The sequence below is a fragment of the Neovison vison genome, chromosome 1 (assembly GCF_020171115.1).
Source record: "Neovison vison isolate M4711 chromosome 1, ASM_NN_V1, whole genome shotgun sequence".
Lineage (NCBI taxonomy): Eukaryota > Metazoa > Chordata > Mammalia > Carnivora > Mustelidae > Neogale > Neogale vison.
In genome coordinates, this window is record NC_058091.1 from 122,212,994 (window position 1) to 122,227,658 (window position 14,665).

The 14,665-nt window shown below is 44.2% G+C and overlaps 1 pseudogene; it reads right to left on the minus strand.

Annotated features, from left to right (window-relative positions):
* Window positions 1-269: 269 nt before the first annotated feature.
* Window positions 270-7,990, minus strand: LOC122906578 (annotated as a pseudogene).
* Window positions 7,991-14,665: the final 6,675 nt, after the last annotated feature.

A 14,665-nucleotide genomic window follows, 5' to 3' on the forward strand; every position in this document is an offset into this window, starting at 1 on the left:
AGGGTGTGTGAAGGGTTCAGATAGCTCAAGGAACTTCTTACATGGTTCCAGTGACCTTCCCAGTCTCCAGTGTCCCCATATCCACCATCAACAGCCATTTTCTCAGCCAGCAGCTCCTCTAGTCTCCTTCTTTTCTTCTCCGGCCCCTCACCTTCTGCCATATTATTCTCTCCACATGTGGGTTTTCTGTGAGCCTGGTTACATAGCCCCCTATGTGAGCTTAGTCACATCATCCCCTACCCATTTTCCTACTTAGTCTTGCCTGTCCTTTATTCAGTCTCATGAGTTACTAACACTGGTGAAGTTCTCTCAGAGATTTTGTCCATGTTTAGGAATACTTCAAAAGAATAGGTCTTCTGGTATCAGGAAGAGTGACTGACATTCCCGAGGTCAAAGGAGAATGTAGAGTAACAACAGCATTCTCAAACCGAGCAGCAAGATCTACAAATGGAGCTGAACATCTACTCTGGCCATATACGATCACATTTTCAGGGTAAATGCCACATCTTGTCCTAAGAGCAAGCTCAGCAGCTCCTCTATCTGCATAGAGATTCCTCTCTGTTGGTTTCCCAGAACTTGAACCATACCCAGAATAAGCATACGAGAATATACTACAATTAATCCATGATCTCAGTGATATGCAAAAGCTGATCATTTGATTAAAATCAACAGCATTTCCATGTGAGAAGAGTAAAGCATACAAGGCATTGGGTAAATAACACACCAGATACAGGCAATTCTGTTGCCTTGACTGGTTCTAGTCAAGGAACACTCTCAATAGCATCTTTTTCTCTAGAAGAATACTGTCGGTCTGCTCTTTCTGACTGGTGTGAAGTCCAGCGGTTTTCAAATTCATCACAGGTTGACATGTAAGTTGGATCAGGTGGCAAAAAGGTAATTTCAAAGCCAGTTTTCCAGGTCAAGGTGAACAGAAGAAGAGGGCACATGGGTCACTAAAAGAGATATTATTTATCTTCTACACCTGAGGGGCCGCATCCCAGGTGTCTGGATGAAAGTTCAGGGAAAGAGCCCCAACACAAACACACACACACTGTCCTCCACAGGGTGCAACCCACACTGTCAACACTGCCGCTACCTCCTCTGCTGGCACTGCAGACACCACCCAGATGTGGCTAGGTCTTCCTTCTCTTGGTCCTCCTCTCTCTCTTCCTCCTTAGCCTGTCATCTCATAGCCAGCTCTTCGGGAGGGAGGAAGGCAGACGGGGTATGAAGGGGACAAGCAGAATCCTCATGGAGGATATGGTCACTGACTTAAGTATTTGTAAGTATTTTACTTGTGATTTCCTTCAGCCCGTTTGTTAAGAGTGTTTAATTTCTACCAATTTGTGAATTTTCCAGTTTTCCTTTTGTTGCTGATTTCTAACTGCATCCCGTTGTGGTTGGATAGTTCATGTGATATCTCTCTTACTGATTCTGTTGAGTCTTAATTTGTGGTCCAACATATGGTGCATTCTGGGAATGGCCCCATGTACCCTGGAGAAGAACGTGTATTCTGTTATTTGTGGGTAGAGTGTTCTGTATATGGGAGTCAGATCTAGTCTGTTTTGTTTTTTTTTTTAAAGATTTTATTTATTTATTTGACAGAGAGAGATCACAAGCAGGCAGAGAGGCAGGCAGAGAGAGAGAGGAGGAAGCAGGCTCCCTGCTGAGCAGAGAGCCCGATACGGGACTCGATCCCAGGACCCTGAGATCATGACCTGAGCCGAAGGCAGCGGCTTAACCCACTGAGCCACCCAGGCGCCCTAGTCTGTTTTTTAATGTTGCTCAAGCCCTTAATTTTCTTCTGCTTGTTGCTCTATCCAATTTTGAGAATGGGATAGTGAATTCTCCAACTATTATTGTGGGTCTCTCTACTTCTGCATTTCATTCTATGAAGCTTAACTTCATAGATTTTGTTGATCTGTTATTAAGTGCTACTCATTTATAATAGTTACATCTTCATGTTCTGTTGAAACGTGTGTTCACATTTACTGTTCTTTTTGTCTCTTCTAAATATTTTTTATTTTAATTCTATTTTGACTGATATTAGTAGAAACACTCCAGTTTTCTTTTGGTTATTTTGTGCACGGAATACATTTTCCCATCCTTTCACTGTTGAAGTATTTGTGGTTTTTGATAAAGTGAGTGTCTTCTAAATACATATAGTTGGATCATCCCTCTGTCACTATTCTGCCAAGCTCTATGCTTTGATTGGAGTATGTTTATGTTCATGTCTTTCTTGAATTTGGGTGAGTTTTCAGCCATTATTTCTTCAAACAATCTCTCTTTCTTACCTTTTTCTTTCTTTTCTGTCCGCAACTCCCCAGATGCTGGTTGGTTCCCTATATGTATGTCAGTGCTCCCTAGTAGGCTCTCTTCCCTTTTCTTCAGTTGTTTTCATTTTGTTCCTCAGACTTGATCATTTCAATGGTCCTCCCTTCAAGTTCCGTGATTCTTTCTTCTACTTGCTGAAATCTGCTCTTGAACACCTCTAGTAAAACTTTCATTTGAGTTATTGTCGATATCAGCACTGGAATTTCCTTTTAGTTTCTTTTTGTGTGTTGTATCTCTTTGTAAATACTTTATTTTACCCGTATCTACTTATCTTGACTTCTTTAATTCTCAGAGCATCATACAGACAGTGGATTTAAAGTACTTGTCCAGAGGGATGTCTGGGTGGCTCAGTTGGTTAAGCCGCTGCCTTTGGCTCAGGTCATGATCCCAGGGTCCTGGGATCGAGTCCCACATTGGGCTCCTTGCTCAATGAGAAGCCTGATTCTCTCTCTGCCTCTGCCAGCCACCCAGCCTGCTTGTGCTCTCCCTCTGATAAATAAAGTACTTGTCCAGTAAGTCCACCATTGGATCTTCCATACGAACACTTTCTGCTTTTTTTCTTTTTTTTTCTTTTTTAACTTGGAATGGGCCATGTTGTCCTGTTTCTTTGTACACTTTGTTTGTTGTTATTTTTGAAAATGGGTCATCTCAATCTTATGATGTGGTAACTCTGAAAGTCAGATTCTCCCGTCAACATGTTTGTTGTTTGTTTTAATTTCCTTATTGTTCTAGGCTGTGTGCCAGAAATCAGCCTTACGTATACACATCACCTACCCCATGTCATTTTTGAGTCTACACTTTTTCCTGAACATGTGAGTGCTCACTACATCCCTATTCCTTCCAGCCCCCTCCCTGCCCCCACCTCAGTGCTATTTGGTGAGAATCTGAGAGCAGAGTGGCAATACCTCTTTGTGGTCACAGGGCTGAGGACAGAAACCTGAGCTCCTTTATTCCTGCTCACTCATTACCTCCCCAGTATGTCCCTGACTTATGACAGTAGCACAGGGCCCTACGGAAAGGGGCGATGCATGAATGGTCAGGTTTGGCTTGTAAAGTGTTTCCCAACAATCTACACCGATATTGAGCTTTCCTCCCCACTGAGTGCCCAGGGACTCTGGCTTTAGGGAACAGAGAGGTCTCCAAGCCAGAACTATTGATTCCCAGATCTGCAGCCAGCCCCACAAATATGCTGGATGCTCTGGTAAACACACTGCCACTTTCCATGGAGATGACTTTGGACATGAGTTCCTGTCACTCATTCCTACTGCTGTCTCTGATGCTAGAGACTGTGATACTGGCTCTTTCCTCAGTGATGTCAAGTGATGTGAATGCCAGAATCTTCAGTCCTGACCACCTCAGGTCCCACTGTCTGCTACCCTTAACAGCTAGACAGGAGCTCTGCTACTCAACCTCAAATCTCATTTCTACCCTAATGGCTGATCTGGGGATTTGAGGATGGCTCACCATGTGCTCCAAAGGGCCTGAAGCCCTGCTGCTGAGTCAATGACCTACAACATAATTAAAACCCAAGCTCAAGACATCTCAGAGGCATCTGGTGGTTAGGTGCTACCTGTCTATACCACCCATGTGTTTGGAATATGAGTGTAGGAGGTACTCTTCATATTCCTGGTTCCTTCTTCAGGCAACCAAGACCAATACGTACGTACTAAACCCATATAGGAACTTGTGCAGGTGCATGGACGTGCACGCATGCGTGCACACACGCGCGTACACACACACACACACACACACTTCAAAAAGAACTCCCCATGCCAAATGCCTATACTCTTTCCTCTTACAAGCTCCAAGTCCAAGTTTAAGGAATTCTGATCACTTCTTTCTTTCTTTCTTTCCTTAAGTATATTCCATAAATGCCTCTGGGCCAAACTCTGTTAGGCCTGGTAATCATTTAATGCCACAGACACAGCACATATTGTCCTAATGCTTCCCATCTCACAGGAAAGACAGACAATAAATAAAACGTAATAACAGTAGTACATTAGACATTTCTGTTACCTATTGCTAGATAACAAAAAAATCTCCAAATAATACAGCCACCTTTTTTTTCTCTCTCATTGTGTGAGTCAGCTAGGCCCAGCAACAGCTCTTCTGCTCTGTGTGACATTGGTTGGGGCTATAGTTATCTGGAGATCTGAATGGTCTAGAATATTCTAAAATATGTTGCCTCTCAATGGGGAGTGTACTGAGGCTGTTAAATGCTGCTTGCTGCCATTATGGCCCGTCGGTGCCATCTGGTGTTAATCCAGGTCTTGAAGGCTCACAAGCTCAGGGAGGAAAGAAAAACCAGCAGAAGGCCATCTGGTGCCAAATATTGCTTTGTGTGCTCTCAGGACTTCCTCAGTTGTCTAAATTCAGCTTTGCCTTTCTCTGAAGGAGGATAACACCCTCACTATTTTCTCTCTCACACTTCTTTTCTCAGCTTGTGCTAGTCTTCAGCTGCCCTACATGATCCCTCAGCACTGTCACCTGGGCCTGCTTCCACCAACCACAAGATAGGAGCAGGAATGGGCCCTGGGACCAAGAACAGCACTCTGGAGCAGAAACTCAAAGCCTTCCCTTGTCTCAAGCCCCAACCCGTCTCAAGCTCCAAGGAGCACAGGGCATCCCTGAAGGACAGGTCCTATTACCTCTTCCCTGAGGCCAGGCAGTCGTCACAAACACAGCACCTTCTCTCCATGGGTGTCTGGATCCCCACTTGCATAACCACCTGTGCACCAGGGCTGTTGTCTGCTTGTTGGCCATGCTCACTACAGCACCGACCCCACCTGCAGCTCAGCCTCCTCTCTCCCCTCCCCTGAGCCAGCAGCTCTTAACTGGAAGGCACATCAGAAAGCTCAGATGACTGGCAGGCAGTCTAGAAAGAGAGGTTGCAGTGGGGACTGTACATGACCTGACTCAGGAAAATCCCATGCTCACAGCCCTCCACTCTCATGCCTGACTCAGCTTTCAGGTACGCTAGCCCTTCCTTCCTCCTTCTTGGTCCACTTGTACCTGGAATCACAGGTCCTCCCCAAATGCTGCTTGGCTGAGGCTGCCAGAGCCTGCTTGCCCCTTTCCTAGCATTGACTCCCCAGGCAATTCAGCCAGTGCCTCTTACAACCTTCTTGTAAATGAGGTGTAGGAGATTCTTGAGACCCCATCTCTGAGGCTATCTATCCACCCTCTGCATCCTGAAACTGCCACTGTCACCCCCTCTCCTGCACCTTTCCACCTGGAAATGCCCCTGGACCAACCTTGCTGAGCCTGAGGGTAGAGAGAAGTAGGGACCAGCTCAGAAGAGGGCGTCTCAGCCTCCACTACCCAATCCTCATCCAGAGTAAGAAGAGTCATGCTCACCACTCAAGGATCCCAGGGATCTTGGCTTTGAATGGGGCTAAGGGTGTATATGTACATGTGGCTCCCACTCTCTCAGCATTCTGACTTCAGCTCCTGTTACAGAGGCTTGTCGTGCCCTCCATATTGTGCACACCCGAGGGACTGCCCCTATCCCAGGAGAGCCCCGCCCATATCCCAGGAGAGCCCCGCCCATCCCACCCACTGCTCATATTTCTCACTTGGGCTCCCGCAGCTCTTGTTGACTTCTTGTTCTTAGAGAGAGGACTCTGCAAAAATGACAATAAGGAAACCAGCAGCAATAAGAAGGTTGTTACTCCATTCTGATACACCAGGGCCTTTCCTGGAAAAGGGTCTTATATTGACCTGGCTACCCCAGGAGCACAGAACTGCTTTCTTCTCCCCACCCTGCCTCCTGTCCTGACCAGGCCCAGAATGTGAGGTCACAGGGTGTGCACTGCAGTTCCCTGTGCCTTCCATGTAGCAAGTGAACCTCTGGTCCTCTCTCTAAGTAATCCTTATAGCCACACACATCCAGTAGGTCCCATTCCCACTAGGCACGACTCCCCTAAACTGCTGGGCATACTGCTCAGGGAGATATTCCTGGGAGAGAAATAGAACACCCAGCCTGTCAGGCTGGACTTCCCCTCCAAAGTCTGGCTGCAGGTCATGTTCAGTGTTGGGAGCACTGGAGAAGAAAGCACAGAGCCATTGAGGTACAGGGTTAGCCCTGCTCCCCTCTAAGGGAGAGAGAGAGAGAGGTCAGGGCTGTTTCTCTTGCCTTTCCACCTCTGGCTGAAGCTCTCATTCTCCAAATCTGTTCTGCTTCATAGGACCTAGTTCCTTTGGACAGGCATGTTGTTGGACCCGGGATCCAGGCCTCACTCTGTTGGATCCATGAGTTGATGCTTGGGGGTGGGACATGATGGGTGGGTTCTTGGGCTGAGGGCACTATAAGGGAACAACTTTTTTTGACAGTGAGGCTAGGGCTTCCTCTCTTGCCTGACGCTCATCTTCTCTGGTTCAGGTTTCTGCAGGAGGACCACTGCCTCCCTGGACTATTGCCACTAGGAGGAATCACTACTTCTTCCTGTCCTCCTCCTTATTCTTTTCCTCCTTCTTCTCCTCTTCCTTCTCATTCTCCTCCTTCTTCCTCTTCTTTTTTATTTTATTTATATTTATTTATTCATTGATTGATTGATTGGTTTATAGAACAAGAGATTTCATGAGCAGGCAGAGGAGCAGAGAGAGAGAGGGAGAAAGAGAATCCCACAGACTCTGCACCGAGCATGGAGCCGCACACTGGGCTTAAACTCACAACCTTGAGATCATCAGCTGAGCTGAAATCAAGAGTTGGATTCAACCAGCTGAGCCTCCCAGATACCCCTGGGAGGATTCACTTCTGTCTCCACATTATTGGTGTCTCTATCCTTTATTCAGAGGCTTTCTTAGGACAGGTGGATCACAGTACAATGCACCAGCAGAACCTATGTGCATTCCATCAGACAAAGAAAGCTTCCTTGGACAGGACTGTAGGGGGGAGGCTCAATGGGTCCAGCAGAGAAGAAAATCTGTGCCCCAGGGGTGAACCATTTCTGTCAAAGAAACTCATCCAGGACTCCAGATATTTCTGCTACTTCCACAAAGCTCTCCCTGTATATGGGCTGAGATCCTAGCTGTGACAGCCATTTACATGCAAGGACTTCTTGATTTCCATAGCCAAGGTTTGAGCAGAGGACCAGGGAAGTGTCCATCCATGGATCTTCAGGTCAGAAGAGAAGAAGAGCTCCCCATTATAGTGGAAATGCCTGAAGACCTTGGTGTTGTTGTCTTCTCAGCTTTTCCAGGCCCAGATCTCCTAGACGGAATGCGAACTGGCCACTATCCAGCAGTGACTTCTCTCATCCTGTGTCCCTCTGCTTTCCTTTCCCCAGTGACAACTCCAACCAGAGGGGCCCCTCCCTGTTCTCCTCCATGCCTTCTCTGTGCTGGCTGAATAATGGTCCCTATAGGCTAAAATCCATAGACAGTCAATCCTCACCCCCACTCCCAGGCAAATCCAGGGAAAGAGACAGATCTCTGCTCTCTGCCCTGAACTTTCCTGGGCAAATCTTCCATCCCGCCCCTGCTCCAACCCCCTCTCACCTCCTTTCTGTGCCTGCAGGGCTAGATGTCTGCCAGAGTCATTCTGAGGCTCCTCTGTTACCTTCCAAGTCCTTCGACTCTGTGTGTCACGTCTCAGGTCCCAGGAATTCCTCTTCCCACGGTCCCCGTGGCTTTGACATGTCTTTCTCACTGTCATGGTGCATGAAGGCCTGACCATTCAAGCGTCTCTCCTGAAAATTCTCTGATGCACAGATCCATTCTAGGACACCACCATGAGGTTAAAATGAAGACCATGGGACTCTGGGCAGGAAATAGAACATGAATGAAACTTCTTCCTGCAAGTAACTGCATGTCAAATGTTTCTCAGAAAAGGTCTGCTGTGCTGAGCTGCTTGAAGTCTTAAGGATACAGGAAATGCACCTGTACAAGGGACAGGAAGGAGGCTTTCCAATGCAGGCAGAGAGGAAAGGGGGGAAGGAGAATGAAGAAGGACTGGCTGAGGGAGGTGGAGATGGTAGACATTCAGGGACAGGAGCCAGGAGAAGGAGACACAGGCTCCTGTAGGTAGGGGGAGGCTGACCTTCAGGGACCAAGAGAGGAGCAAGAAGGCCATGGTGAAGCAGAGGTCTTATCAGCAAGGAGGGAGGGGAAGTGGGGGGTGGTTAAGTGTGAATGATCTATGACCAGGGGTGACATGGTGCCCAGGAGGGTTATGGTGGAGTGGAGAAACATGGACCATGATGCCTGTGGTGAAGTTTCATCAGGGACTAGGTAGTGCCAAGTGAGGGACGATTAGCGAGGCAGGGGAGCTGTGGAGGGGATTGTGACCACAAGGGTGTTTATGGTAGGCCAGTACTTCTGGGGGAGGGGAAGGTGTGGGCCTAGACTCAAACTGGAAGAGTGGCCTGATGATGCCCCTGGTGGGGAATAGGATGGACCTACCATTGTTCACTGGGGAGAGAGAGTACGCAGGGGTCTCAGAGCTGCTAGGCAGTGAGCCCAAGGGTAGTCTATATTAGAAAGGAGGAGGAACAGACGAGAAAATAGAGCCAAAACTCCATAGTGAACACCTTGGGGAAGGACCTAGATGGTAGGGACCATTCAGGCAGGGATGTGGCAGGTCAGACCCCCCAAAGAGTTTGGGTGGGACAACCATACCTGGAAGGCAGGCAGGGAGAGGCCTGGCTATAGGGAAAGGCTGGAGCTGAGCATGTGTCAGGAACAACCAGTTTGGGGCTACGTGTCAGGAATGAGGCCCACTGGGGTCAAGGAGCCAAAGTCAGGATGTAGGCCAAGGACCTGTGCATTTGGACCTGGAGCAGTTTTCTAGTCAGTGAGGAAGAGGGATGGCAAGAGGCAGCAGGGGAGACTAGTGCTCTGGGTCTGGGAATGGGGGACTGGGTGCCCTGAAAGAACTTAAGTGCAGACTGACAGGAAAGAGGGGGCATAGGCTGAGAGCAAGGAGGAGGAGGGAGGCTGACTGCAAGGGCCCCACAGGAGGAGCTTCTGAGAGAGGAAAGCTTGGTGATGGCCAAGCACGGGGCAACATCTGTGGGAAGGCATTGAAGAATTGCACCAAAAATAATAAAGTGCTTAGGAATAAACTTAACCAAAATGGTGGATAACTTGTACTCTGGAAACTATAAAACACTAATGAATGAAATTGAAAATGGCACAAACAAATGGCAAGAATCCAATCCATGAACTGGAAGAAAAAATATTGTTAAAATTTCTGTTATCCAAATCAATCTACATATTTGATGCAATCTCTATCAAAATACCAACAGTGTTTTTCACAGAGTAGAACAAACAGTCCTGAAATTTGTATAGAACCACAAGAACCATGAGTAGACAAAGCAATCTTGAAATAGAAAAGTGAAACTCGAGGCATCACATTCCAGACTTTAAGTTAGATTACAGAGCTGTAGTAATCAAAGCTGTACGGTACTTCCATAAAAATAGACATATGGATCAGTGGACCAGCATAGAAACTCAGAAGTAAACTCACACTTACATGGTCAACTTGTATTTAACAAATCAGGAACGAATATGTGACAGGAAAAAGACTGTCTATTCAACACATGGTGTTGGAAAAAGTGGACAGCAACATGCAAAAGAATGAAACTGGGCCATCTTCTTATACCATACACAAAAATGAATATAAAATGGATTAAAGACCTAAATGTGAGACCTGAAATCATAAAAATCCTGGAAGAGAGCACAAGCAGTAATTTCTCTGATATCAAGGACAGCAACATTTTTCTAGGTATGACTCCTGAGGCAAGGGAAACAAAAGCAAAAATAAAGGAGTGAGACTACATCAAAATAAAAAGTTCCTGCACAGCAAAGGAAACAATCAACAGAACTAAAAGGCAACCTACAGAATGGGAGAATATATTTGCAAATGACATAACTGATAAAAGGATAGTATCTAAAATATGCAAAGAACTAATGCAATTCAACAAAGAGAAAACAAATATTCCAGTTAACCAATGAACATTAGACATGAATAGACTTGTTTCTACGAAGACATCCATATGGCCAATAGACATTTGAAAAGATGATCAAAATCACTCATCATTAGGGAAATCCAAATCAAAGCACAATGATACATCACCTCTCACCTGTCAACATGGCTAAAATAAAAAACAAAAGAAATAGCAGGTGCTGGTGAAGATGTGGAGAAAAAGGAACCCTCTGGCACTATTAATGGGCATGTAAACTGGTATAGCCACTGTGGAAAACAGTATGGAGGTTCTGCAGAAAATTAAAAATTGAATTACCATATGATCCAGAATTTCACTACTGGGTATTTACCTTAAGAATATGAAGACATTAACTCAAAAATCTATGTGCATCCTTAGTTCATTGCAGCACTATTTACAATAGTTCCATTGTGAAAATAGCCCACATATCCATCGATAGATGTATGTATTAAGAAGATGTGGTACATTTATGCAATGAAATGTTACTCAGCCATAAAAAAAGAATGAAATCTTGTCATTTGCAGCAACATGGATGGATCAAGAGAGTATCATGCAGGCAGAATAGTCTGAGAAAGACAAAGACCGTATGATTTTACTCATATGTGGAATTTGAGAAACAAAACAAGAGAAGAGAGAAATCAAAAAATGGAATATAAAGAATCATGTCATCTGCGAAGAGAGAGAGTTTGACTTCTTCATTACCAATTTGGATACCTTTTATTTCTCTCTGTTGTCTGATTGCTGTTGCTAGGGCTTCTAATACTATGTTGAACAAGAGTGGTGAAAGTGGGCATCCTTGTCTTGTTCCTGATCTCAATGGGAAGGCTGCAAGCTTTTTCCCATTGAGGATGATATTTGCTGTGGGTCTTTCATAGATAGATTTGATGAGGTTCAGGAATGTTCCCTCTATCCCTATACTTTGGAGCGTTTTAATCAAGAACGGATGTTGGATTTTGTCAAATGCTTTTTCTGCATCAATTGAGAGGACCATGTGGTTCTTCTCTCTTCTCATATTAATTTGTTGTATCACATTGATTGATTTGCGAATGTTGAACCATCCTTGTAGCCCAGGGATGAATCCCACCTGATCATGGTGGATAATCTTTTTAATGTGCTGTTGGATCCTGTTGGCTAGGATCTTGTTGAGAATCTTAGCATCCATATTCATCAGTGATATTGGTCTGAAATTCTCCTTTTTGGTAGCATCCTTGCCTGGTTTGGGGATCAGAGTAATGCTGGCTTCATAGAAAGAGTCTGGAAGTTTTCCTTCTGCTTCAATTTTTTGAAACAGCTTCAGGAGAATAGGTGTTATTTCTTCTTTGAAGGTTTGGTAGAATTCCCCAGGGAATCCATCAGGTCCTGGGCTCTTGTTTTTTGGGAGGTTTTTGATCACTGATTCAATCTCGTTATTAGATATCGGTCTATTCAGGTTGTCGATTTCTTCCTGGTTCAATTTTGGTAGTTTATATTTTTCCAGGAATGCATCCATTTCATCTAGGTTGCTAAGCTTATTGGCATATAACTGTTCGTAATAACTTCTGATGATTGTTTCTACCTCCTTGGTGTTAGTTGCGATCTCTCCCTTTTCATTCATAATTTTATGAATTTGGGATTTCTCTCTTTTCTTTCGGATTAGTGTAGCCACTTTTTTTGATTCTTTCAAAAAACCAGCTTCTAGTTTCATTGATACGTTCTACTGTATCTCTGGTTTCTCCCTCATTGATCTCAGTTCTAATCTTGATGATTTCCCTTCTTATGTGTGGAGTTGGTTTGATTTGTTGTTGATCCTCCAGTTCTTTAAGGTGTAGAGACAGCTGGTGTGTTCTGGATTTTTCAATTTTTTTGAGCGAGGCTTGGATGGCTATATATTTTCCCCTTAGGACCGCCTTTGCTGTATCCCATAGGTTTTGGACCGAAGTGTCTTCATTCTCATTGGTTTCCATGAATTGTTTCAGTTCTTCTTTGATCTCCTGGTTGATCCAAGCATTCTTAAGCAAGGTGGTCTTTAACTTCCAGGTGTTTGAGTTCCTTCTGAACTTTTCCTTGTGATTGAGCTCCAGTTTCAAAGCATTGTGATCTGAGAATATGCAGGGAATAATCTCAGTCTTTTGGTATCAGTTGAGTCCTGATTTGTGACCCAGTATGTGGTCTATTCTGGAGAAGGTTCCGTGTGCACTTGAGAAGAATGAGTATTCTATTGTTTTAGGGTGGAATGTTCTGTATATATCTATGAGGTCCATCTGGTCCAATGTGTCATTCAATGCTCTGGTTTCTTTATTGATTTTCTGCTTCGATGATCTGTCTAATTCTGAAAGAGGCGTGTTAAGATCTCCTACGATTAGTGTATTCATATCAATATGACTCTTTATCTTGATTAACAGTTTTCTTAAGTAATTGGCTGCTCCCATATTGGGAGCATAGATATTTACAATTGTTAGATCATCTTGGTGGATAGTCCCTTTAAGGATTATGTAGTGTCCTTCTGTATCTCTGACTACAGTCTTTAGTTTGAAGTCTAATTTATCTGATATGAGAATCGCTACCCCAGCCTTCTTTTGAGTCCCATTGGCATGAAAGATGCTTCTCCACCCCTTCACTTTCAGTCTGCGTGTATCTTTAGGTTCAAAATGGGTCTCTTGTAGACAGCATATGGATGGGTCCTGTCGTTTTATCCAATCTGCAACCCTGTGCCATTTTATGGGTGCATTTAGGCCATTCACATTGAGAGTGATTATTGATAGATACGTTTTTATTGACATCGAGTTACCTTTGAAGTCTTTCTTTCTGTAGACTGTCTTTATATTTCTGTGCAATGCTATTCTTGGGATTTTTCCTCTTTTATAGAACCCCCCTTAATATTTCCTGCAGTGTCGACTTGGTGGTTGCATAGTCTTTTAAGCCTTGCCGGTCTTGGAAACTCTTTATCTCTCCATCCATTTTGAATGTCAGTCTTGCTGGATAAAGTATTCTTGGCTGCATGTTCTTCTCATTTAGTGCCCTGAATATATCTTGCCAGCCTCTTCTGGCTTGCCAGGTCTCTGTGGACAGGTCTGACGTTATTCTGATGGGCTTCCCTCTGTAAGTAAGGAGCCTCTTTGCCCTGGCGGCTTTCAAGAGATTATACCTACAATTATAATTCCTCAATTTGACTATCAGGTGTCGTGATGTTTTTTTGGAGTGTATAATCTTGGTTGGAGACCGTTCAGCCTCTAGTACATGAACGCTGGTTTCATTCGCGAGATTCAGAAAATTTTCATGAAGGACTTGTTCCACTATATCTTCTAGACTTCTTTCTTTCTCCTCCCCTTCAGGGATTCCAATAATTCTGACGTTGGAACGCTTCATGGCATCATTTATTTCCCTGATTCTGCTTTCGTGGGATCTAAGCTGTTTGTTCCAGGCTTCCTCCTGATCCTTTCTCTCTATCTGTTTGTCTTCCAGATCACTAATTCTATCTTCTGTCTCAGTTACCCTAGCTTTGAGAGAGTTTAGATTAGATTGGAACTCATTGAGAGCATTGTGGACCTCCTCCCTGGTAGCTTTGAGCTCCACCCTAACATTGTGAACATCCTGTCTGGTCGCTTTCAGTTCAGCCCTAATCAATTCTGTTTGGTCATCCATGGCTTTCTCCAACCTAGCTATTGCCTGGATAATTGTTAGCCTGAATTCTCTTTCCGACATATTGTCTATATGTTGATAGCCATTAGCTCTGTTGCAGAAGGTCCATCCTCTGTATTTTTCTTCTGTTGGGCATTTCTCCTCCTAGTCATTTTGGTGGGAGAAGGCTGAACAGATGTAGCTGGATGTATCAACTCTGGTGCAGTCAAGGTGCACCCTGGAACACTTCTGAGCAATCAGGATTCCCCACCCAAACGAGAGACAAAAGAAAAGAAAAAGAAAAAGAAAAAAAAAAGAAAAAGAAAAAAAAAGAGAGAGAGAGAGACAGGAAAGAAAGGGAAGATGAAAGAGAAGGTTCAGCCCAGATGGGCCCCAAGGTAAGATTTATGAAGTAGACAAACAAAAAGAGATAAAAAGACTGATACAATTATATGGCAAGAGAAAGAAAAATATATATATATTCAAATAAAGAAAGAACCTTGTCAAAAAGAACCACAAGTGTAAAATTTATATGCTATCAGGACAAACACAAAAAACACAGAAACACTGGTGGAAGAAGATGGGAGAGTTCTTATAAATTCTCAGTGTGTGCGAGGAAGGTTGTTTTAATTCTTCGTGGATGTATCTTGATATCTTTGTTAAAGGACTCAACTTTCCTAAGATAAAGGGGATTAAAAATTGGTTTACCTATAGGGGTAGTATTGATTGGGGAAAGGGGATTACTTTGAAGTTAACTCTATATGAATATTAGAGAATAAAAATAAAAA